The sequence below is a fragment of the Falco cherrug genome, chromosome 10, assembly GCF_023634085.1.
Source record: "Falco cherrug isolate bFalChe1 chromosome 10, bFalChe1.pri, whole genome shotgun sequence".
In the NCBI taxonomy this organism is placed as follows: domain Eukaryota; kingdom Metazoa; phylum Chordata; class Aves; order Falconiformes; family Falconidae; genus Falco; species Falco cherrug.
This window is the reverse complement of record NC_073706.1, coordinates 30,647,627-30,661,014: the sequence shown is the minus strand read 5'-3', so window position 1 is coordinate 30,661,014 and position 13,388 is coordinate 30,647,627.

Sequence of the window (13,388 nt, the reverse complement as noted above, 5' to 3'; positions counted from 1 at the left end):
AGGTCTGCGCCCTGCCTCTCTGCAGACATCCTTTTAAGCACTGCACATCTTTGCTCTCATCTTAACTGTTTGCTCCTGCTCTTTTCTGCCGCACAACTCCCTTTTGCCCAGCTGAGGAAGCCAGGGGACTTGGGCAAGCTGGTTGCTGCCCTTCCCGCAGGAGGGTCCCTTGCATGCACCAACACGGTTGACATTTTTTTTGCAAAGTATTTTTCTAAATGCTGAATTATTGGTAAAGAGAGGTGAGATGCTATTTTACCATATGGATGATTTCTGACCATTTAAAAGAAGTTTCTTTGGCATAGACCGCTCCAAGAGCTTCACACTCAAGTGAGCGAGGGCCCGCGGCATTCTGGCACTTGACGCTATTACTGGGGCAGGGGGGTTGTTGCAGATTTCTTACAAATCATTTACTGTATCACATCTTTTCCTCAAGAAGCAGGCTGTCTCTTACACCGTGGTATTTTTGTGAGTGCTCTCCAAAGACACTAATGTAAGCATTCTAAAATTCCAGAATTAAAAATCAAGATACTCTTTAAACGTTACAAGCTGTAGTGGAAAATGTCAACAGAGAACATCATTATCCCATTAAAAACAGAAAGGACAGATATAATCTTGTGTTAGAGACCGGAAAACATGCAATCTATATGGTGCAAGAGAGCGTGCAGATCTCTGAAGTCCATACACCTGGGCTTAGGGCTACTTCTTGGGTCCAAATCCAGGGTTTGCGTAATCTGCTGTAGCACGTGTGGCTCAGAACAGAGACCTGGGTCTCCTAACAGCGTTGTCTTTTATGGCATATGTCTTCCTGCTCTGGGTATCATGTAAATGCACTGACACAGCTATATATTAACAACATGCTTAAAAATTACAAGAAGCGGCCTCCTGCAGAGGCCTGTGAAAAGCTCTTTGGCACCTACAGAAGTGAAGCCACGTTTGTCTGGTCCCCCTTGGACAGAAGAGGCAACAAGAGGGACAAGCTCGTACCTGCCACAGCTGCAGGTGTGTCCCAGGACAGTGAATGCTCACAGATAGTTCCTTCTCCGTTTCCCCCTCAGACCGTTGATTTTTCTGTACTTTTTCTTCTTTTTTTTTTTTTTTAATACAACTGCCCATGTTCAATGAAATACTTTGTAACTTTTAAGCAGGTCATTCTATAGCTCGAAGTCATGGTTGGAAACCTGTGAAACGTGTCCTTGATGACTCAAGACACTCTGTGGATCCACAGAAATGCTGGCCTGTTGAATTAGATCAAAATACATCGTTGGGTATCTCTTTTGATGGTTACGGGTGACACCAGTATAGGTTATGGACTATATACTTGTACAGTGACATGGAAAAACAGCTTGTCACCCCATTTCTGAGGGGCAGACAGACACTTCTACTCAACATCCAGAACTAAGTTGTATGACCTGGAGGAGGACAAGCCACCAAGAGGCAGCTCTGGGCTCTGGCTAGATTTGGATCCAACCAACAGTTTTATCAGTCATGGGGAGCAGAAGTGCTGGTATCTTGATGCTCTTGTCCATTACAGAGAGATAACTGAACTGAAATATTCCAATATGAATAATACAGGGCCCACGTTCACAGTGTTTGCCCAAGACCTACCCCTCAGGTCCCATGTGATGTTCCTCACAAGACTGGCCCAGGGGAATCAAGACATTTTAATGAAATGTGGTCATCAAACTTTTTATTTAGATTGCTTCTTCATATCCTATCCTGAAATATGCTAGTCAGGGAGGTAGTGTCTAAACCACATGATCATTTACTTAAAAACATTAGATGAAGTATTGCTGGGGCTCCAAAAGAAAACTAATAAAGACACCAAGAAATGTAGTTTCTATTTAAGTATAAAACCATAAGGAATAGGGAAGGAGAAACACAAAGCTTGCACTAGGATTATAGAGATATGTGAACTGTGCCAGTAAAGAGCCTGGACTAGACTCATCAAAAAGTTGGTGGATATTATTTCATATTGACTTTGACCTTGTACTCTAATGTAATTACTAGGAACAATTTAAATAACTTACTTTTTTTTCTGGGAAAAAAAAAAAAGAAAGCATTTTCCATTGCTTAAAACTGGAAAACAAAATGTTTGATTGAGGTCATCTTGACATCCATTAGTGTGATAAATGAAGTGGAATTCAAGGCTGCTCCATTATCAAGGTTCATTTTCGTTGTTCAGATCTGGTTTCCCCCCCTCTCTCCCGCTCCTTTTTTTTTTTTTTTTAAACAACATGGCCTCAGACTCAAGGCTGATTACAATAATTACATTTTCTACCCATAATAGTACAAATGATTCAAAGAGTTATTCAGAATGTTTCAATGTCAGCACTTAGATAAATGCTCCTTCTTTCCTAGGGATTGCATTTTTTATGCAGAAGGTTAGTTAGCAGTGGCAATAACGGTATAGCTGTCAGAAAGCCGTGAATTTACATGCCCAGTAACTACATTCACAATTGTTTGGTACTCGGCGTGGCAACGAGACTGAATGGGATACCAGATAATTTATAACTGTTCCCCAATACAAGAAGAACAATTATATTGTGTGCAGTATAAAATGCCCATTATTTAGCTCAATTTTTTAAAATTATTTGAACAAAATGCCTATCCTTTGCAGGGCTATTTTCTTCTTGGATCTAATTAGATACCCAAGGAATACAGGATATATAAATTTTAGCCAGCAAATATATTTATGGAATTTTAATTCGCTTCTTGTATACCTCAGCCATAAACCTTGTAAGCCTTCTTTGGGAGGTTTTTAATCTTAAAGGAAAAAAAAAAAAAAGTGAAAGAAAGCAATAGTTATACAAAAGGTAGCGCCGTTTTTCTGATGAGCAGCAAGACCCTGGCTGTACATCTCTCTTCTCATACAGTAAAATTACTGCTGCGTGGTTTATGAGAACAAGTTTGTTTCTGCAGACTTGACAGATTGCATCTCCTCGTAGGAAGAGCGGGGCTGGTGTTGGGTAGAGCGTCAGGGGGGCCTCAGGGAGACGGGGTCCAGGGGACCCTCCAGCGCTGGAGATGAAGCCTCCCCCCACTGCCCCAAGCCTCCCCTTGGCTTCCCAGCGAGCAGATTGCATGGCCGTGGAAGAAACCTTTTTGTCAAAATCCTCCATGTAGTAATTTTAGCATCTCACAGAAAACAAAACAAATCCGCAAACAGTTAAGCAGCTCATGAGCGCCCACCTTCCCTTGGGGACCTTGCAGTGCTCGCCAACCTGGCCGTGGCCACGCACGGTTCTTTGCAAAACGTGGAAATACCAGCCTAGAGTGCAAAATCAAGTGCCATTAACAAGGGCGGCACTTTTCCTCACTTTCTTCCAAAAGTGATTTTCAGGGATAAGCAAAGCACATCACCGAGCAGGAACTGGAGGAGAGTCAGGTTTCACCAATTTCTGGATAATTTGCACCAAAGAGGAGTTCAGGTAGAGAAGGGAGGGACAAGACACGGACAGATGTCAGAAAGCTTAGACCTGTTGGTAGCCAGGCCCTGTTTAAGACATCGTCAAAACTTGAATTTTGCCAATTTTGAAAGGAAATTAGCCATGCTATTACCAAGATGGGCTTTCAATCAAAGTCTAAAATTAGGCTTTCTTCTCTTGAAGGAAACCTTACAATATCTAGTGTATATTAATCTAATCCAGCTGTCTAAGACTTGGTGTTGCTCATCACAATATAGCCAGGTCGCAAAACACCGCATTAACCCTTGCCTTGGGAAGGAGGCCTTCTATGGAATTGCATCTGCATCTAACTAAAGCAAATCCCATCACGTCTCCTAATGGGAAAAAAATTATCCAGGGGAGGCAGCAGGCAGGGGAACGGCTGCGGCAGTGTCCTGCGGCATTTCAGCAAGGCTGTACTGCAGCAGCTCCCACCGCCCCTTCCTTCAGGGAGTCCAAGGGTACAGATGCAGGAGAGAGCTGGGCTGAGAGGCTGTGCCGAGTGCAATTAATTTATATCTCCATTTAAATAAAACCCTCTCATAGTCATAGCTTGGGATGAGACAGCACCACTTGGCAAACAAAATTGTATTAAGTGCACTCCACTAGAAATGTTTATACTTTGTCCCTGAGAAATGTTTATGCTGGAGTACAGTATTTAACTTATCAATTTGAAAATGAATGACGAGGAGAGGAGTACAGAGGTTTTCTTATTTCAGAAACATTTGTTAAGTGCCTTTCATTTGTGACAGCTCCAAAGTCAGGGTAAGTTGCCTTCGTCTAGAGTAGTCTGCAGTGGCCAGAGCAATGCTGAGCGTGCTTCTGGGGATGCTCCAGCAAATGTATAACCAAAAAATGAATGACCGTTCGGGGAAATTTCTGCACTTCTGATTAAATTCCTTTCTTCTGACCCTCTCCTGGTGCTGACTTGGCCTCAGGAGCCTAAAATTACATTGCAGCGGCTGGACCAGGGCTTTGAAATGTATGAGATTTACCTGTGAGCATGAATCTCCAAAAGATGCTCTCAGATAATATCTCCTGGTTGAACTCCAAATTCCCAAAGGTCAATACACCCCAACACACCCTTCCCCTGCATTTCCACTGCAGGGTGCCGGCACACACGTTTGTGTGTCCGCAGGGGTGCTGGGGGAGCATAGGCCCGTGTCCACGATGCACACAGCAGAGCTTTTTCTTGCCAAGGACAGCTGGCCTTCTGCTCTAAATACTCTTTTTAACACGAAGAAGAAGAAGCAAAATTCCCACCTATATGTACCACCTCAGTCTTTCTTCCCCTGCAGGTTGCATGGGATAAGTGTAAGCTAACAGGATCTTCCCATAGGTTCCTCCCTGGGATGCAGGGCTGCGGATGCTCCTGGACAGCCCATTTTACAGCCAACCAGAAAGTAGACCCCTTGCTTCCGACAGCCCCACTAGGTACCCAGCCATAGCCAGCAGCAGGGTCACCACCCTCCCTCCCACCGAGCAAACTCATTTCTCTACATCTGGGGGGTCCGGGCTTGCGCAGCTGCTGGCCGTGCCCATTGCCGGCAGGGGTGCTGCTGCGGCTGTGTTACTCTGCACCCATCTGGGTCAGCCCGCATGGCACAGCCATGGAGACCTCTCACTTGCCCCAGAGTTCAGGTTTCAGTCTGTGAAAGAATAAAGAAGCAGCTGAACTGGCTCACTTTTGCCAACAGGTCCTATTCCGGGCCAAATTAACTGAGCTGAGTCACCGGGAACGTGTTTTTACCCAAATGCAGACCTCTCTATCCCTGCGTGCGAGCCCTGGATACCAAACTGCTGAGCTGGAGAACCCAGGTTAAATTGTATTTATTTCACTGCAGCATCACACATAAAAAGGCCAAGTGCAGAGCTGATATATTTCAAAGGGGAACATGCCTCTTAACAACACCTGCTTGCACGATGGGTATGTGGCCTCTGCCTCGTCTACTGCACACGTGCTTGAGTTTGTGCTCCCATTTGCCGGTAACTTATATTCCTTGTGGGAAAGCCTGCAGGCTTCCCAAGATGAAGGTATACCTTTTGCCAAGGTATTCTGGAAAGGCAATGGAGCGGTGCAGGAGATGCAGTTCTCTGCAGATAAAATCCAAGTTAAACGTTACGTTCTGCAGAAGGACAATGCAGTTTTCCCATGCTGGGCACCTTCAGGCAACTCGGAACCAGGGTTATCCTGCCCGCCTCACACAAAAGCCCAGCTGGCAGCTACCACCAGGAGCCACCCAAACCACGAGCCATCCCAGCCACTGCAAGAGCCGTTTGCTCCATTATAAGCAAACCTGAGCAGGAGATGTGCCATAGTGGTGTAACACTCCTTCATGTGCTGGTCAGTGCTACAGACCCCTGCTCCACATCTGACAAGCTGCCATGTGCAAAGGCTGCCTGTGCCTGTCCCCGTGCTGTGTGTGAGCACCAGGGCAGCCCCACAGCCCTCCCCCCGAACCCCATGCCGGAAAGCCTGGCCCCCAAACCCCCACCCCGGGCAACTGTAACCACCAGCCACCCCACCAGGGCTTCTTCCCCCATCACACCCCTGCAAAGCTGTGAGCACCCCATGCTACCAGCATCCCAGCTGCTTTTGCTTCACATAATGATGGGGAAAAGTTCCATTGGAGAAGGGAAATACTTTTTTTTTTTTAAAAAAAAAAGTAGAAATAGAAGCAGGAGGGAACTCTTAACCATCATCTGTAACATCATATTTTGATCTTTACATAAAGCTCCCAGAGAGATGAAGAGAGATGGTGTAGGTATGAATCCAGGAATAACAAGGTGCGTTTAATAGTTCTCATCTTATGATGGAGCATGACACTGACATTTTGCCAATGTACCTTCAAAGGGTGTTAACGAGGGAAAACCTGCCTGAACCTGGAAAACCTGACAGCCCAGAACGTGCCCAACAAGAGGAATTATTGTTTCTGAGAGAATAGACCCCAAAAGTGAGAAAGAGGCACAGAGCAAACCCCTTTCTGCAACTGCATGATGTTTCAGCACCCAGCAATGAAGAGCAGAGGAAGGGTACCCCAGTACCAGAGGGAAGACAGCTCACGGAGGGGTAAGAGGAGGGGAAAAGCCACATCTCCTCATGGCAGCCTCAGCTTTGGGAGTAGCATCAAACAGGCTCTTCATTATGTCCCTGATGTGTCTGTCCTCAATGTATTTTCCCTCTTCAAAAGTTTTGCTTGAGAATATACATGACCCGGGTGCACAAATCAGCTCAGGAGCAGCAGCATTGCTACTAAAATAATAATAATTTAAAAAACTCAAACAAACCATGCACGCAAAGTGTGAGAAGTGTGCCTGACCTCTGAGAAACCCAGAAAACTCTGCAACTCTTGGGTACGAGCATTAAATGAGGTTTAAAAGCCTGTCACCCTTTCTAGCACACGTGTCAAGACCAGAGGTGGTGTAAAATTGAAGGAGAATAATTTGCGAAGGAGGGATGTAATTTGTCAAATTCTGGGATACTCATCACTTTCCGTTGGACAGGAACTTGCAGCAAAAATAGCCACTGGTGATGTGTGTGTTTTAAAAGAGGCAGCTACTCAAAAAGTGCCCTGTATTACACAGAAACAAATTTTTAAAACAATTTTGCTTTCCCATCATTCATTCGGTCTCCTGCCATTAAATGAACTAGATAAAAAAAAGAAAAGCTCTTTGAGAAAAGCAACCCGCTTTGGCCCACTGCTTACAATTACATGAATCTATATGATTCTGTATGTAAGCAGCTTCAGCCTTCAGTCTTTTTCTCCACCTGTAGTTTCCATCACATCACATTGTAATGATGCAAACAGTGAGTAGCTGGGCAGCAGGGACAGCAAACCAAGCGCCTGCGCAGCCATTGAGTTTTTCAGTAGCTAGCCCTAACCTGAAGGGAAAAGCTGCATGCTTCACTGAGAAGAGAGGGATTTAAAAAAAAAATACATTTTTTTTTAAGAGTTCCATCAGATTTGAGATGGCTCAGTTGAAGCACTTTGGAATTGTTAAATTAGGTCGTTATTTCATAATGAAAACAGGATGGAAAAAAGAATTTGTTTAGTAAAACGTGGGGAGTTGCTGTTTTGGCATCAGACAGCAATGAAATTTGAAGCAGCGATGCCAGGCTGCGTTAGCTCCATCTCAGCTGCCCCAATCCATAACAGCGTACGCTGGCCCGTTCTTACAAAGCCTATAGCCAACTGATAAATGCTCGAGCTCCCATCAGCATCCTGGCTGATGCACACCCAAGTCACCCTGCTGAGGCCAATGGAGCAGCTGCCTTTGGGAGATCATGGTCCAAAAGTTGCATTTTTTTTCCTGATTTATTTTAGGAAAATTATACCTCATTGTTAAGAGTAACACTGATGCTTAAAAGCGCATTCGCTACCCTTGAACTACAGGAAAAGTTGTCTCCTGCTAATGGCACATGCTCCCAGTGCTGAGACCTCATGATCACAGCAAAACTGAGAGGATCACATGCCTCCTCTGGCAATTATTTCTGACCCTGATGTGCAGTGAGCTACAAACCTGGCATAAAAACTCTTTTCAGTGCATTGGAGTACGGCGGTTGACCGGCCACCCTCAGGGCTTACCTGAAGCAGTGAATTCCCCTTGGGGGCATCCCAGAGAGCCCCCTGTCCCTAGCTGCTTGCAACAGGATCTGACCCAGCCTAATCGTTTATCTCAGGCTTTCTCCACCACAAAAGCAAGATTCCAGGTGCCCAAAGCACGGAGCTCATCCCAACTGGCTCCCAACCCCTTGGTGACTGGCCTTGCACTGGCCATCACAGGGCTGGACACCACCACCACGCACATGAAAAGCCCCAAAGCCAGACCTTTCTCCAAGGCACCAGCACAACTCCCAGAGGTGAGGCGCGTGGCTCGGCAGCAGGTACAGCTTCGTGCCCACAGGGTCTGCAGGGACCACCAGCCCTGCTGCTCCCTCGGCTGCAGGACCAGAGATGCACAGACAGAAGTATGGAGCGTTGCCTGACCTGCCCCCCGAGCAGAGGGAACTTGTCCTTTATAAACACCGCCTGCTCCCAAGCTGGGAAACTGCAGGGTCCCTCCAGTTACCCAGAGCTGAGATTTATACGGCAGGAGGCAGAGGAGCGCAGGCACTCGGGCTCGAGCAACTGGATACAGGATTTATACTCCATTTGGGATGATAATGAGGTGGTTAATACAGAAATACAAGACAGCAATAAACCACTGACTTTTATAGATCTCAGTGTGAATCTGAATCATCATCTGGCCACCAGGAGATGGGTGATATACAGCAGCCCGTCCCACCCTCGCTCCTCGTGTGGCTCGCCAGGCCAGCAGCGGCACGAGGGAGCTAGCAAGCGCCAGGGCCGATAAATCCCGCCTGGCTGCATGGTGATGGCATCCACAGGACAGCGTTTATTAATGGAATGTGGATCAACTAATCCTAATTAAAGCATGTTCTTGTTACATCAAGATCACTTTTCCTTCACACAAGGCATGCACGTTTTTAGACTCCTTAATTATATTGGAAATGCTGGAAACTGAAGGCAGATTTTGCTGCTAGCTTTAATAAAAGGACTAGAAACAGATTGTTTTCTGATGGGAGAGGAGGAACATTAGCTACCACTAAATGACTTAGTTTCAGGTCACAAAGTCATCTGAACTTGCATTAATGTGTTTATAACTTTGAAAAAAGTCACAAAACCATGCAATAATGTTGCAGATGCCTGAAAGTTCATAGGAGTTTAAAAAAAAAAAAAAAAGAAAAGGCAACTGACAAATTCAGAAAAGGTCCCTTAAGGGTTATGATATGACTCTCCCTTACAGCTGACCCTGAAGGATAGGCACTGGAGGCTGGAAAAGCATCTGGAGGGATGTGCAGCCCTGGGTGCTTGCCTGGCATGGCTGCAGGGCTGCCCTCACAGACATGCCCTCGGCCACCACTGCAGACCCACTTTGCTGCTCCAGTCCTGCCGTCCTGGTCTGGGGGAGACATGGCTCTGTCGTTGGCCAGGAGAGCCAACAAACCTGATCTAAATATCTTTCAAAGTGAAATAGTGACTTTGGGGTACCCAGCTTGACCAGAGAGCCTGACTGCAGAGAGCAGACCCTGCCAGCAGCTCCCAGCAGCAAAGGTGCCGGTGAGCTGGTGCCAGCTGGGCTTCCCCAGCAGCAAGGCAATAAAAATCACAAGCAGCTTCCAAAAGCATTCCTCTTTGTGTGTGCATGCATTTTGCTGTGAGAGAGACTTAGGAGCTGAAGGGCTATTTCATTAAGGTAGCCAGAGCTAATCCTTCCCGCTCCTATTCTTCTCGGCAGTGGCGCGGGCAGGCAGGGCTGGGCGGCAGGGCTCCTGCTGCCTCCAGACCCCACACCTGCCACTTCCACTGGGAGCCGAATATAGGAGGATTTATATGATAGAAGAAAAAAAAAAAAAGATAAAGTGTTAGAGCAAATGGTCCAGAAATGCTGAAATAGAAATGAAGGACTGAAATAATCTACCCATATGTCATGCAGTGGCATAGATATAAAAGAAATACTGGTGTTTCTTTTTTAAATGGAGAATCCTTTTTCTTCCCAAGAAGACTGTTTATTCAGAATGTCCCAAGAAGCTTCATTTTTTATTTATATATCCATATATATGAGCGGTGGTAATTTGAAGTCCTCCGAACAATCACCTGCAAATTACGGCCTTTCTAAGCAGCAATATATATCTACAGATCAGTCCCAGGACACTGAAGCTATATGTGAAAAGGTCTATTTATGTCACTCCAGGCAGAGAAAAAAAAATTGGCTTGGTTCTATGAAAGAAAATTTCTTATTAACTTGTATAGTTAATTGGATAATAAAAAAAGAAGAGTCCTTTAAAAGACCTGGAATAACTAGAAAGTTAATCTACTGATTACTGCAACAGAGAAGTCACTAGCACTGGCTATGGGAAAAAAAAAAAAGCCCAGGGCAGAGGTGTGGTGCAGGGAGGCAGGCTCAGAGCAGGGTGCCGAGGGGACAAGACCTCTGATCCCCAATTCCCGCTCTCAGCAGCTGCGGCAGGCCCCTGCGCCCATCACCAGCCAGGGAGCCATGCACTGCCCTGAGCCATTGCTTACTTACCCGCCTGGCACGATCGGCCATCCCCACCTACACAGGTGTTGCCTGTCACACCCCCTGCCCAGGTTACCTCCTGGAGACCCCGAGAGTTAACCCTGGCCACATTGGCACCACCATTGATGTGTGCGGGAAGGACAACAGCAGCTCGAGCATGGCCCGTTTGTCCCCACGGCTTTCTCATAGCCAGTATCTGCAGCCCACATCTCCCCCTGTAAATGCAATGTTTTGGGGCAAGGGTTCAGGAGTGCTGCTAGATCATGTTACCGGCAATAAAGGAGCTGAGTTTCCAGGACCTTGAGCCTCATCACTTGTAACAGCAGAGTCCAAAATACACATGCATTTTTTAAAGTATGCTTTTCCTCTAAGCAGGCATTTGGAAGCTGCCGCTCACTGAGCCAGCAAGTGACATCAACCAAAAATGCTGTTCAACAAGTGGGCACTTAAGCGGCAGGAGTACTTTATAGAGGACAAAACATCTGATTGCAGCAGCTTTTCTCCCATAAATTACATTCTTGGCTTCCCTCTCCTCCTGCTCAGCTGACTGCTGCTGAAGATGCAAAAGAAAACTACCAGTTGTATTGTGTCAAACCTATGACATTAAGAATGACCAGGCGTACGTATCCAGGGCATTCTCCTGAACACACAGGTGAGTTTAAACACGAGGATGCAGCATCCCTGCTTAGCTGGCTTTTGTTTTCATCTTCCATCAACAGGCAAGGTTTGCCTCTACAGGCTTTTGTGTTAGGTGAATGCTAAGCCAGACCACACAAGTCCTTGCGTTTGCTCTGTTTTCAGGTAACTGGGATGTTCTAGAACCTCTGCCACGGCTGGGCGGAGGGGCAGCGCTGGGGTACTCTGAACCAGAGCCACAATTGGTGTGAGCTGTCGCAGCTCACCAGGACAGCCCAAGCATTGCTGGCATGCTCCCACCCATCCCAAACCGAAAGGAAATAATGCAAAATCCATTCATTCTGGAAACCAACAGATATTGGTAAAGCACAGCTCCTTCACAGGCAGTCAGAAACAGGAGCTGTGTTTGTTGGAGAAGTTATCCCCTGTGAATTATTTGCTCTACTAATAAGCTGCTTTCCCACCACATCTCACGCTAACTGCTCCTCCCAGGTACGTGGGTATCAGTCAGGCCTCAGTCTGCGGGTATTACCAGAATTACCCCAAATTTACAAGGGCACCGGGACAACGAGGCATCACCCACACATGGGGATGGAGGGGAAAAGCACCTGGACCTTTATGCAATCGAGGAGCAACGGGCCCTGCTGAGGTGTCCTGAGGCCACCATGCCGCAGGGATGCTCTCCTGGAGCGATGCCAGAGCCACCCGATGCTGGTGCTGCAGTCTGGCTGCCGGGCTTTAATAGCGGGAAACCAAAGGGACCGTATGTGGGGGGGAATGTGAGGGGCCAGGGGAGCAGGATGCTGGTGCTCAGGGGAGGTAGTGATGCCCAGAAATAACCATAAAGCTGACTTCACAGCCCATATGCCTTTTCCTATGGGATGTGAATCAGCCCCATCGCAAGCTCGCTGCCTGCGGTGCCCCCACCGCCAGGATGCAAGGCGGCACTGTGCCACAGCCCTGCCCCAGCTGTGCTGCATGCCCAGAACCGCCTGGGAAAGGCCTACTTTGGGCTTCGTTCTGCCATCCCTCTCCCACACCACTGGTCAAAATCAGCGCAGAGCCAACACATTCTGACATTGGGGAAATTAGGCCCCCGGAAAGGGCTGTCCCTGCTGTAGAGTGGGGGACAGAGAGGGGACAGCAAATGCCACGAGGGTTGGAAGGCTTCAATAATTCAAAGGTTTTTGATCTTGCAATTATCCCTTTGTGCAGTGCCACTTAGAGCAGACTTTGGTTAAGGGATATCTTACTAGCTGATGTTTAAAAGAGGGTTTTTTTGTAGTTTTTTCCTTTTTAAGAGGGGTTTAACGCTGCCAGAGCACCAAGACACAGCCGGACATCGCAGCAGCCTGGCAGGTGCTAAGCTCCTGGCCATTGATTGCCCAGTGGCTTGATGTCCTCTGGCTCCTTCCCCTTTTCCAGCTCCAGACATTGATGAATTTTAAGCTAAAAGACCAGCCGAATTTATTATCTTCCATTAGTCTAATACAATACAATTTATTTTTAAACAGCTTCGCTCATGCAGAAGCATCCCAAAATGATTCACAGCAGATGACAGACTCTGCATGCAAATCCGGACAGTTTATACCCTCCTGCGTGATGCGGCACGGGTCGTCCCGCTGGCTGGACCGCAACCAGGCAGATTTAATTATCCACAAAATGGCATCATCGTGCTTTGTCCCAGAGAACATGCAATCAAAACACGATAAATACAGGCAATGACAGATATAGGCAGAGCTGGGGAAGAGATCAACGGGGATTAAAACACGAAATGAAGGTTGAGCAAATCACACTGCGTATAAAGATACTCAAGAACTTGGGAGAAGAGGGAGAAAGACAAGGAGTGAGCAAGACAGGTGGAAACAGGCAGCACAGAAAGCAGGAGCTACTACAGGGGAGCAGGAAGGCAGCCCAGGACTAAGAGGATGAGAAAAACACGGTGCCTTGACAGGAGATGAGCCTGTTTGCAGCAGTTCAGACCTAAGCTGGTGCATTTCCACAAACAAACAAGCAGGAATTCCCCAAAAAGCACTTACAAGCGTTTGCCGGCCCAGACTCTCCCCAGAGCTGTGGGCAGGGGAGGTTCCCTTAAATGGGGGGGGGAACTCCATCCCAGCAGGAGGGGCAGCTCAGTGACCAGCCCGGGTGTCCCCCCCTTCCAGTGGGGCCACACAGCATGGGGCAGGGGAGGGGGCTCACCCCAGCTCACGGGAGTCTTGG